The sequence below is a fragment of the Myripristis murdjan genome, chromosome 23 (assembly GCF_902150065.1).
Source record: "Myripristis murdjan chromosome 23, fMyrMur1.1, whole genome shotgun sequence".
In the NCBI taxonomy this organism is placed as follows: Eukaryota; Metazoa; Chordata; class Actinopteri; order Holocentriformes; family Holocentridae; genus Myripristis; species Myripristis murdjan.
In genome coordinates, this window is record NC_044002.1 from 23,816,263 (window position 1) to 23,829,425 (window position 13,163).

A 13,163-nucleotide genomic window follows, 5' to 3' on the forward strand; every position below is an offset into this window, starting at 1 on the left:
TCCAGAAAATACACTTCCTCAAAAATACATTTCTACCAAAAATTGTTGAAATGTTTTTGTTATAAACATGTTTATTTCCATTATGTGCATTGGAACAACACATCAGTTATTTTTTTCCAAAGGGTGTGTAACCAAATATTAAGTTGTGGGTGCCAACAATTTTGTCCAGTCAATTTTTGGAGTTTTGTGTCAAATTTGACTTTTTTCTTCTGCTTTTTTGTGTTGTTCTAATGCACATAAAGGAAATAAACGTGTATGCCAAAAAACATTTGTAATTGCAACAATTTCTGGGAGAAATGGTGTATTTTCTGGAAAAATTCTAGGGGTGCCAATACTTTCGTCCATGACTGTACATACAAGTTTTTCTTCTGTCCGGAAGTCCAGAAGTCACCATGTCTGTAGATTGGTTGGTCATCAGTTGAGTCCAGAGTGATATATCTCCAAGTCTGTTTGGTGGATCGCCATGAAATTTTGTGACCACATTCATGTTTCCTAGCAGGCGCAGTGGGACATCTGTGTTTGAAATAATGCTGGTAATAATGGTTGTTGGAGCATGTGGTCACAGATGGACTACCCTTCTATACAGCAGTCTGACTATTCATTAAAATGTGAATGAACTAATAGCCGTTATAATAATGATAATGTGTTATCACTGAAGAGTTAAGAAATAGTCAACTTAATTAAAACAAAACAAAAAATAGAGATATACCTGGTTCATTATTTCAGTCTTGTTCTGTTCCCCAGATTCTTGTAAACTCAAACTGGACCCACTCACAGCAACCAGACACCTCTGTCTGTCTGAGGGCAACATGAAGGCGACTCTGAGAAACAAGCAGCCATATCCTGATCACCCAGAGAGATTTGACACCTATCAACAAGTGCTGTGTGAAGATGGTCTGACTGGGAGGTGTTACTGGGAGGTCGAGTGGGAAGACAAGGCTTATATAGGAGTGACTTACAGAGAAACCAGAGAAACAGGAGACAGTGATGACTGCAGGCTTGGAGGAAACGACAAATCCTGGAGTCTAGACTGCTCTGTTGAACGTTTCACCGCCCGACACAGAAACAGATCAACAGCCATCCGTGTCTGTCCCTCCCTCTGCTTCTCCTCCTCCTCCTCCTCCTCCCCCTCCTTCAGAGTAGCAGTGTATCTGGACTGGCCTGCTGGCTCTCTGTCCTTCTACAGCGTCTCCTCTGACGCTCTGATCCACCTCCACACCTTCACCTGCACCTTCACCGAACCTCTGTACCCTGCGATTGGGCTTGACTGGGGGTGCTTGGTTTGCTCGGCATCTCTGTGTCAGACTGAACAGGTGCCTATTGTGCGTAGAAGAACTGACAGTGGTGTACAGAGACACACATGTAACTAAATATGCCCCCTCTCTGTGTGTCCCATCAGAAAGAGAAATCAAATCAGAGTAAGAGTTCCAGTTTTTTCCCTCTTCTTCTCTGACTACCAGAAATAGTACTCAAAAGATGTGGTGACAACAACAAAAACAAGTTGAGTGAACTGTTAAACTGCTAAACAAAAATCTCTTTATTCAGGTTTTATGGCAGTCTTGGGGTACAACAGACACTTGAAAATAAATACAGAGGACTGGCAGTTCATGCCATCATAGCCCTCACTCCTCCAAGAAAAAAAAATGTCCATAAAGTGCAGATTTATTAGTGTGCCTATTCAAAACCTCCAAAATCAAACAAACAAGCCCCAAAGATAGCAAGTAAATTTACTAAAAGAATGATGGGGCTCTTCCTTCAGTTTATGATTCAAGATGCCAGTAAATGTAAAAAAAAAAAAAAGTGCGGGCAGATTTAGTTGCTTGTTTGAGGTTTTGTGAAGATAAATTGCTTTTCCCCTTGAATTAGGAGGGATTTCCTTACCTGCTGCACAGCCGAAGAGCTGCAGCACAGCTGCTTTCCCTTCGCCTCTCTCACAGATGTTTGTTAGACAACAGGAAGATTTTGGACATGGAGTGAAGATCTTATTCACAGCCATGTGAGGGAGAGAAGAGGGTCACCTTTGCAAACACTCTGAACACTTTCTACAAACGGTTTGACATCTGTAACCACTCTTCTGACTGTGAGGAACTGTTGAGAGCCCTCTCCTTTTAGGAGCCCACACAGCCTCCCCTCACACAGGAGGACGGCAGCTGGCCAAGTGCAAACCTGGCAAGGCACCTGGACGGGATGGCATCCCAGCCAAGGTGCTCAAGATGTGTGCCATGGAGCTCTCCCCTATCCTTCACTCCATCTTCTGGGAATCCTACAGGACAGCCTCAGTACCCACACTCTGGAAAACCTCCACCATCATTCCGGTACCCAAGAAAGACTCATGGAAAGACCGTTCAACAGGTTGATCATTTTACATATCTTGGACTCACCCTGGACAATAGACTCAGTTTTGATCAACTCATTACTTCTGTGCACACACGATCTAAACAAAGACTTTGTAATCCATAAACTCAGGTCATTGTCTGTTGCCACTTATCTTCTGCTGTTACTGTACAAAAGTATCATGCAAAGTATTCTGCTGTGCTGTCTACCATGCTTCTACCACCTACTGTCCGTAGCTAACAAAAACAAACTCCTCAGTATTGCACGCATAGCCTCCAAGGTTATTGGTCCACCCACACCCCAACTTACTGACATGATTGATAAAGCCATCACAGGCCGTGCACTTGTAAAAACTAATGACACTGATCACCCCCTCCATCGCTACTTCGAACTTCTGCTGTCAGGCCCCCGGTATAGAACTCTAACGTGGAAGAGGGTTCGGGTCACCAGGAGTTTTGTCCACTTAGCCACTGCAGCACTGAACAAACTGCCCCACGAATGTGTTGCTGGTGGTGGGAGGTTTCTGGTCTGGAGATCTTTGTGTTTTTGTCTTATGTTGTTATGTGCTTTTCTTTTGTGTTCTTGTAAACAGACTGTGAAGCCAAATTTCCCTCGGGGACAATAAAGTCTAATCTAATCTAATCTAATCTAATCTAATCTAATCTTTACAAACAAGTCAACATTTTGTTTTCATGTTTGATTTAATTTTTTGCTTTTTGTTGTTTCATGACAGTTTCATTTTTGTATTCATTGCACTATTTTTGTTTCATATGTAGTTATTTTACTTATTTACTGATTTTTACATTTGATTTATATTTGTCTTTTTGTGTTATTCATACACTGTATTTTTAATGAATTCTTGTTTTGATGTTGCTGTTTTTGCATGATCCCCATTTGCTTTCAGAATGGGTATCCAAATAAGGAATGACGATTAAAGAATTCACAAAGTGATGTGTACTCTGAACTTTTTCAATCTTTCCTGACAAACACCCCCCATTTATCAATAATAATAACACAATAAAAAAAAACTAAAACTCACTAAAACTAATAAAAACTAAACTAAAACTAAACATTTTTAAACAACCCCCTCCTTCCGCTCCAACCAGCACTCGCTGCGCCGGGCTGAGCGCTTCTCCCTGCGCCTGCGGAGAGGAAACCAGTTCATCAGGGCATGATTCCCAGTTTAACCCCGCCCCCCTCCAGTGAACTCCCTGTGAAACAGTTAATCTCAGAAAAGTTTTGAATCGTAGTGAGTCTCACGTGTGCAACAGGTAAATCAGGACCTGGATTGTTTGTGCCAGCTGTCTGTAATTAATTGTTACACAGATTTTACCAAAAAACCAAATGATTCACTCGCTATAGTGAAGCTCAGGTGCATCTTTAGATTTTTTTTTTGGCATTTTGAGGATCAATTCAACTTTCCACAACATCTGCAGTCATCTCCGTATCTGCAGTTCATTCAGAGCTGTTTCCTCTGTAACACACTCACTGTCATGTTATTATGGTACTAGTTGGATGTCTGTGTGTAGTTTTGCAAATTTTAGGGAAAAAAGGAAACATCACTAGTCTGTGCACTTCACTTTTATTGACAAAACGTAAACCTTTTATAATCCATTCAGTGGATAAAGATTTGATATGTAAATACTAATTCCAGTCACGTGTAGGGTTGGGGCACTGTCAGATTCTCATACCTTTGTGGTGTTCAGCCAATTACCTGACGGAACCGCTATACCGGATTCTACCACTAGATGTCACACTCTCCTGGAACATAGTGAGAGCCCATGAGCGAGTTAATGTCCACCACAGCTGCATTTCTCCTCACACCACACACATTCAACAGTTTGTTAAAATAAAGTTCAACATCAAAATAATGAAATGACATTTTGACCTCGTGCAAAATGGGAAACTGCTGTGAAGAGCGAAAATATAAGAATATTCTGTAAGAAAGCAATTAGGCATTGCTATTTTACAATGCCATAAATTGGCAGCCTGCTCAAACAAAATACAAATACATGATCAAACATACATAAATTATATTAAAAATTTGAAGAATTTTATTATTGCACACATGTGATATGAAATTTCCAAATATGCACCGAGATCAAATGTGTGATTGGGTTTTAAAATGTATAACACAAGCAGTGTTGGACAAGCTACTTGGAAAATGTAGTGAGCTAAGCTGCCAGTTACTCTGCATTACATGAAGCTTCACTATCAATCAATCAATCAGTCAATCAGTGTATATTTATATAGTGTCAAATCACAACAGAAGTCACTACACTGAAGCTCCCCTCCGGAGAAATGTAGCAAGCTAAGCTACAATACAGTGACAAAATGTAGCTTAACTACATCAAAGCTACTTTTCTTTCTTTAACACTGAACTATAGCTATCTTAGTGATCAACAAAACTGTCAGTCAAACAGAGAGTCAGGCAAAAAAAAAAAAAAAAAAATGCTCAGTTCAATAGTTTATGAAACTGAGCTCTCTCTGCTTTTGCTGCTACAAACCATGGCAACAAAAACACAACATGCTTCACATAACAAAAAGCAAGTAGTGCGTATATACTAATGTGGGGGAAGTGTGTATGTTAGTTCTTTTTATTAATTGTTTTTATGTATGTTTTCTTGTGTTCCTTTTATATTGTTTTAATGCCTTCATGCTCTATGTAAAGCACTTTGAATTGCCTTGCCTTGCCTAGTGTGTGTGCGTATGTGTGTGTGTGTAGGCCTATGTATGTTTGTGTACACACCCGTGTTTGCATGTCTGCTAAAATTAGGGCGCATTTGGAGGACAATGTTTAAATGACAATGTTTAAACTCAATAAGTTGGTTCAAATCACAGGAGCAAAAGAAGAAACTCTGCTCCGAACAGTAACAGTTTGGCAAAAAATGGCGTGTGTGTGTGTGTGAGAGAGAGCGAGAGAGAGAGAAAGAGAGGGAGGGAGGGAGAAAGAACAAGTTTCTACCTCTGCATTCAAATATTTTTTCCTTATTATTTCCTCCCTCCTCCTCTGTCATCTTTGTCACCTGCGTGCTCGTGTCCCACTGCAGCAGACAGGTTGGACAGGTAGCCTACGCGACGTCACACGGAAGAGCGTCTGTCGGCTACACCTGCGTTTAAGGTTTCGAAATGCCTGGGGAAATGTGGACGCTACCGCGGTATTTGATCTGTAAAATAGTTTCACAACTTAAAAGCTATTTGATTTAGAAAACAGCGACGTTACCACAACGGTACTGACAAATGTAGTTAAACTAGTAACACTGCTACTTGTAACACCGCTACTGCCCAACACTGAAATTAATAACATCGCTGAGTTGGCCTGATGATGTAGACCCGATATCCCACGTCATTTGAGTCTACAGAGTCCTCGCTTCAGTTGAGTGTAATGCCCCTTTAGAAGCATATAGTGTGCAGCGTGTTCTCTCCTCCTTTTCTAACTGCATGGAAAAGATCCCAGCGAACACAGTTACTGTTTGGAAAAAGGAGCTCAGTCACTTTTACTGCCAGGACATTTGACATGAGACACTTTGGACTTTTACTGCAGGAGATTTTTACTGCACTACTTCTACTTCTACTGCAGTCACATACCAGCAGAGGAACAGTACTTCTACTTCTACTGCAGTCACATACCAGCAGAGGAACAATACTTCTGTTACTCTGGAAAGTAACAGAAAGTAGCAACAAGTGCTACAAATTGGAGTAGCGATTTGTAGTAGGCTAGTCTTTCCTCCACTGGTTTTAAAGATGGTCATGGTACTCAGTGTCAGGGGGGTTGATAGCATCTGTAAGATTGATAGCATCTGTAAGATCTCACTGTTTTTATTAATTATGAGTTTAACCTTTATTTAACCAGGTACCAGGCACTCACGGCATTGGAAGGCACTTTAGATTAAAAAGTTCAGCAAGCATTTGACAGACGGCAGCCCAACCCAGACAAGCCCATTTCCACAGCAGGATGATGCTGCAGCCCAGAGTCACAGCTCAGAGTTCCTGCTCCCAAACAGCTTTGGGAGCTGTTATCAAGCCACATCACAAAGACCTCTCAGTCCTGATTCCACCAAACGATGCAGGCAGCAGCGCTGGACAACGACAGCCTCAACTTTCATCATGGTTTTGTCTTTGCTCTGGTTTTCAGTCTAGAAACAGGCGGTCAAAGGCTTGTAAAGCAGCACGTCACCACATCAGCCAACCTGATCTCACAGAAATCCGTGAAATGAGCACGACCTCTTAACAACGCATTGCGTGCTCCTGGCACATAACCTGTTATAATTACGTCTGGCCACCACAGAAACAGCGTCCACTGAAAGTCAATTAGGATCCGTGTCGTATGGCCACCACGCAAACGCTGTCCACTGAAAGTCAATTTCACGTGGGTGGTAGTTCATAGATCCCGGAAGTGCAAATTTAATCAAAATAAAATAATAAAATAAAAAATAAAAAATCGCCAGTTTTCTAGACTAGACCTACCATATTGACCCGCATAAAAGACGACCCTGATATTAAGATGACCCCTCTTTTTCAAGACCATTTTTTGGAAAATAGGCTACTTTTTATATGGACAAAATCTTGTTTGAATAAAAAAGCCACCGGCCTGCATCAGGCGGGTCGGCCGCGGCACCGGCTGGTACCGCGCCCACCCGGTCAGGTCTGCGGGATCTGACAGGTGAGCGGTCAGTGCCGCGGTCGGCCCGCCTGGTGCTATGGCCGGTAGGAGTAGTATCTAACATGGAAGGGCGCAAGCCAGTAATTTCGCCTAGGGCGGCACATAGGCAGAACCGCCACTGTATAGTTTATAATGTCATCATTTTCATATTTTTCTAGTCCACAAAAATCACATTTTAAGCCATTTTGAAATCAATGAACGAAATTTTATTTTAATCTGAAAAACACCGGCGTTACCAAGGCAACGCGCTTCATGCTACCTGGTGACTCCCGGCTTCTCGGCTTCAAAGACGTCACGCCGTGGGTGGTGGTTCATAGATCCCGGAAGTGCAAATTTAATCGGTATTCTGAAAAAAAGGTCTGATTATTAGCCATAACGTTGTAACCACCCAAGGCAGACTTACCACGAGCTATGAGGATGTGTAACGATGGCATGTGTCCACAAGTCCCGTATAATATCAACTTTATTTTAAGAAAACACGTTTTATTTGCGATATCATATCACGGAGAAGCACTACATTACCCATAATCCTAGTGTTTATCAGCGACGTGTCTGAATCGACAGCTTTCATCAATAAAGTCAATAAAATCTAATAAAGTGCATGAAAGTTGATAATATGCTGATATGTTACGCCATTGAACACAACCCTTTCAGTCAGCGAAACAGAGCGGGTCGACAAACCGTGGAAACACGTCAAAAATAGCACTAAAGATTTATATAGTCTATATATATATTTTTTTTTTTCATAACACATCTTTACTCGTGGTATAAACATAGGCTACATGTTAAGGTTATGCTTTTGCTGTTGAAAAACTACCGTATGTATGGTTTTTAAACCTAAATTCACAATGTTTATCCTAACCCGGAAGAGGGGTACCAGAACTACAATTCGTGCAGAGTTGCAACACACAGAGCAGTCCTGCGCCATAGCTTTTGTAGTTCTAACATGTTATGTCTATTATATGAAGTGGTGATCACTAATTTTGCAATCTTAATCAAAGTTTTTGGGTGTGGGAAGAACGCCTGAATGGTCAGATTTTAATTTTTTTTTTCTTAAGATAGTGAAATCATGTTTTTTCCATGTTTTGACACTAGTCGGTGGCGCCCCCTATTGGTTTGCCATCGGACATGATAGTAGAGGTCAAGAGCTTTCCAAAAATGTTGACCCCATGTCTGTGCCATTTTTTGTTGCTGCACTGTAAGCCTTTAAAAGTGTCTCAGGTGCAAGGTTCAAAGGGCACTTGTGGGGAGCAGGAACTGCCCACTGGTCTCACACTGAGATATGTTACTCCATAGGTCAAGACCTTTCAAACGATGTCTTCATTGTTGTTCTGTGACAAAGTTTGATTTTCATCGTGCTCCAAGTCAAGGCTGTCTCAGGTATACATCTGCAGACCTCTTTTAGGGCCAAGCTTGATAAAATCAGTCAAACTTCTTTAAGGGGGTATGTAATGGCCAAATTTATTTAGAATATTGATGTTAGTCATATACACAGTCATACTTTTCAATTTGGACCATTTCAAAGCTTTTTTTCCCCATAAAATACTCAATGTTTCATATTTCAGATTTTCCCATTAACTTAATATGGCCACCTGAGACACTTTTAAAGGCTTACAGTGCAGCAACAAAAAATGTCACAGACATGGGGTCAACATTTTTGGAAAGCTCTTGACCTCTACTATCATGTCCGATGGCAAACCAATAGGGGGCGCCACCGACTAGTGTCAAAACATGGAAAAAACATGATTTCACTATCTTAAAAAAAAAAAAATTAAAATCTGACCATTCAGGCGTTCTTCCCACACCCAAAAACGTTGATTAAGATTGCAAAATTAGTGATCACCACTTCATATAATAGACATAACATGTTAGAACTACAAAAGCTATGGCGCAGGACTGCTCTGTGTGTTGCAACTCTGCACGAATTGTAGTTCTGGTACCCCTCTTCCGGGTTAGGATAAACATTGTGAATTTAGGTTTAAAAACCATAGGCTACATACGGTAGTTTTTCAACAGCAAAAGCATAACCTTAACATGTAGCCTATGTTTATACCACGAGTAAAGATGTGTTATGAAAAAAAAAAAATATATATAGACTATATAAATCTTTAGTGCTATTTTTGACGTGTTCCGACGGTTTGTCCACCCGCTCTGTTTCGCTGACTGAAAGGGTTGTGTTCAATGGCGTAACATATCAGCACATTATCAACTTTCATGCACTTTATTAGATTTTATTGACTTTATTGATGAAAGCTGTCGATTCAGACACGTCGCTGATAAACACTAGGATTATGGGTAATGTAGTGCTTCTCCGTGATATGATATCGCAAATAAAACGTGTTTTCTTAAAATAAAGTTGATATTATACGGGACTTATGGACACATGCCATCGTTACACATCCTCATAGCTCGTGGTAAGTCTGCCTTGGGTGGTTACAACGTTATGGCTAATAATCAGACCTTTTTTTCAGAATACCGATTAAATTTGCACTTCCGGGATCTATGAACCACCACCCACGGCGTGACGTCTTTGAAGCCGAGAAGCCGGGAGTCACCAGGTAGCATGAAGCGCGTTGCCTTGGTAACGCCGGTGTTTTTCAGATTAAAATAAAATTTCGTTCATTGATTTCAAAATGGCTTAAAATGTGATTTTTGTGGACTAGAAAAATATGAAAATGATGACATTATAAACTATACAGTGGCGGTTCTGCCTATGTGCCGCCCTAGGCGAAATTACTGGCTTGCGCCCTTCCATGTTAGATACTACTCCTACCGGCCATAGCACCAGGCGGGCCGACCGCGGCACTGACCGCTCACCTGTCAGATCCCGCAGACCTGACCGGGTGGGCGCGGTACCAGCCGGTGCCGCGGCCGACCCGCCTGATGCAGGCCGGTGGCTTTTTTATTCAAACAAGATTTTGTCCATATAAAAAGTAGCCTATTTTCCAAAAAATGGTCTTGAAAAAGAGGGGTCATCTTAATATCAGGGTCGTCTTTTATGCGGGTCAATATGGTAGGTCTAGTCTAGAAAACTGGCGATTTTTTATTTTTTATTTTATTATTTTATTTTGATTAAATTTGCACTTCCGGGATCTATGAACTACCACCCACGTGAAATTGACTTTCAGTGGACAGCGTTTGCGTGGTGGCCATACGACACGGATCCTAATTGACTTTCAGTGGACGCTGTTTCTGTGGTGGCCAGACGTAATTATAACAGGTTATGTGCCAGGAGCACGCAATGCGTTGTTAAGAGGTCGTGCTCATTTCACGGATTTCTGTGAGATCAGGTTGCATCAGCAGTCAGTGCAGGAGCCCTGCTTCCTGCATTTGTCCTGCATTCATTCAGCAGTCAGCTCTCTCTGGGAAACTGCACAGGAGAAATAAATGTGTGAGTTAAGTAAATCAGACTCTGATGTGTCTCATCTGGCTGCATGATGTGACAGCTGCTCAAAGAGCAATGCAGCACCACTCTTGCCAGAGCAAAACTGAAAGCTGAAAGCTCCTTGAGGCACCTCAACACCAACAACAGCAAAGACTTGTGGCAGGTGGTCAAAAGTGTGACAGGCTACAAAAGCAGGAGCACTCCCATCATGTGTGAGGCCACGTTACCAGACGAGCTAAACACATTTTATGCTCGCTTTGACCTCCTCAACAGAGAGTCAGCTGTAAAGTCTACTCCGCCTCCAGAGGACCGTCCACTGTCAGTATCCACAGTGGATGTGAGGAAAGTCCTGCTGAAAGTGAATATGAGTAAAGCTGCTGGGCCTAATAACATCCCTGGCCTTGTACTAAAAACATGTGCCAACCAGCTAGTAGATGTCATTACTGACATTTTCAACATATCGCTGTCACAGGAGAGTGTTCCCACCTGCTTCAAGACAGCCACCATCATGCCTGTGCCTAAAAAGTCTGCAGTGTCTGATCTAAATGACTACCGCCCTATGCCACTCACCCCCATCCTGATGAAGTACTTTGAGAAACTGGTTCTCCAGCACATAAAGAACAACATCCCTGCCAGTCTGGACCCTCAGCAGTTTGCATTCAGAACCAACAGATCCACAGAGGATGCCATCTCCACTGCTCTCCACTCAGTCTTCACTCACCTGAAGAAAAGCAACACCTACACCAGAATGCTGTTTGTTGATTTCAGCTGAGCTTTCAACACAATCTCCCCCATGAAGCTGATTGGAAAACTGAACACTCTGGGCATCAGAACCACTCTCTGCAACTGGATACTGGACTTCCTCACAAACAGACCCCAGTCAGTTCGGATTGGCAGTCTCTCCTCCTCCACTGTAGTGCTCAACACTGGAGCGCCCCAGGGCTGTGTGCTCAGCCCCCTCCTGTTCACGCTGTACACCCACGACTGCAACCCCTGACATGGAGAGAACTCTATTGTGAAGTTCGCAGATGACGCCACCATCATTGGCCAGATCTCCAACAATGATGAGTTTTCATATTGGGAGGAAATCAACCATCTTGTAGAATGGTGCACAGACAACAACCTTCTGCTCAACGTCAGCAAAACCAAAGAGCTGATAGTTGATTTTAGGAAAAAAAGAGGCAAAAACACACGACCCTGTCTACATCAATGGAGCTGAGGTGGAGCAAGTGAGCAGTTTTAAGTTCCTGGGAATCAACATAACAGAGAACCTAACATGGACTTCACATATCTCTGCCCTGGTTAAAAAAGCCCAGAAACGGCTGTATTTCTTAAGGAAACTTAAGAAAGCAAAATTCCCACGCCAAGTTCTTGTCAACTTCTACAAAGGAGCGATTGAAAGCATCCTGACTGGAAACATCACAAACTGGCATGGGATGTGCACGGCCCAGGACAGGAAGACTCTGCAACGAGTGATTAAAACTGCCCAAAACATCATTGGTACCCATCTACCAAGCATCAGTGATATCGGGGAGGTGAGGTGCCTGCGCAGAGCCAAAAGGATCCTAAAAGACAACACCCACCCCAGCCACAGCCTGTTCACCCTGCTTCACCCTGCAGGCTGTGAGACTACTGAATGCACCATCTGAACTCCTCCATGTTTAATAATTCTATTTTTTACACAATCAATTAATCAATCAAGAGGGAACCACATTTTAATTTCACTATTCAACCTGTTGTATAATGACAAATAAACTTCCTTGTATCCTTGTATCTTCAGGTATTCCACAGGGGGTCTCCAACTTCTGCAGGCTCTGGATCTCCAAGTCCACTTTCAGGCCCCCATTTGGGGTGATGTCATCCTTTAAGCAAGGACGTGTCCACACCTTTTTGATAGGGGTGGCCCTATCATCTGTTATAGCTTTTTCACACCAGTATTACAGTTTTTTTCATTCGCTTTTTCCAGTAGGCCTATAATGAAACTGGGGTCCACTTTGTCGTCCTCTTCACCTCCAAACCACAGCAGAAGTTTTCTTTTGCAAATGTGTTCATACCTTTTCATTGGATTCACACATTTTTCTCACTCTTTTGCACAACACTTCTCACATGTGTCATTTACATGGCCCTGACTCCATTGACTTCACTGTGGTAGTCAAAAGCAAAACATCTGCTCACAGCTGATAGAAATGACCTGCATCACTGTGAAATCACTAGTGCACCTGCATCACTACCCTTTCCACAAATCACCATTCACCAATCAGGATGCACCTACAAAAAAGGGCCTATAAATTGTATTCTGTATTTTTTTTTTCTCAACTCCTTTTTTTTTCCTGTGTAATACTGTATGTGACTTACCGTATTTCAGTTTTTGCCATCAATACAGTAAAATCTCACTTCAAAGTCTTTCTGAGTTTGGATGCAGTTCTTTACTGTAAGTTCACATTTGAATGTGCAGCACACAGGAGAACCTTGTTCAAACTGATAGCTGTATTTTGTATTCTGCTGTCAGCTGTGTTACAGTACAGTAGAGCTGTTTGAAGGAATCTACTCATTTGGGCAGAAGTTGAGTTGTTTGAGGGAAATATTGGATTTTGCTACTTGCTTTACAATATGTAACTATGTAAATTGTCAAAAATATGACTGCAATACACACAGGAAAAAGTAAGGTTGAACCTGCTCAGACTGAAAAGGGTGTGTTGCATTTTGGTGTTGAGCATGAAGTGAGTGAGTGGCTGGATTATGTCGCTTGACTGCAAGTTGTATTGGGCGGTGACAAAATGT

At 42.0% G+C, this 13,163-nt stretch overlaps 1 protein-coding gene across 1 annotated transcript in view; it reads left to right on the forward strand.

The window, feature by feature from the left end:
* The window catches only part of LOC115355619 (NACHT, LRR and PYD domains-containing protein 12-like), a gene marked incomplete at its 3' end in the record, with an annotated part of 97,579 nt that overhangs the window by 66,956 nt on the left and 17,460 nt on the right, over positions 1-13,163 (forward strand). The window lies entirely within an intron of this gene.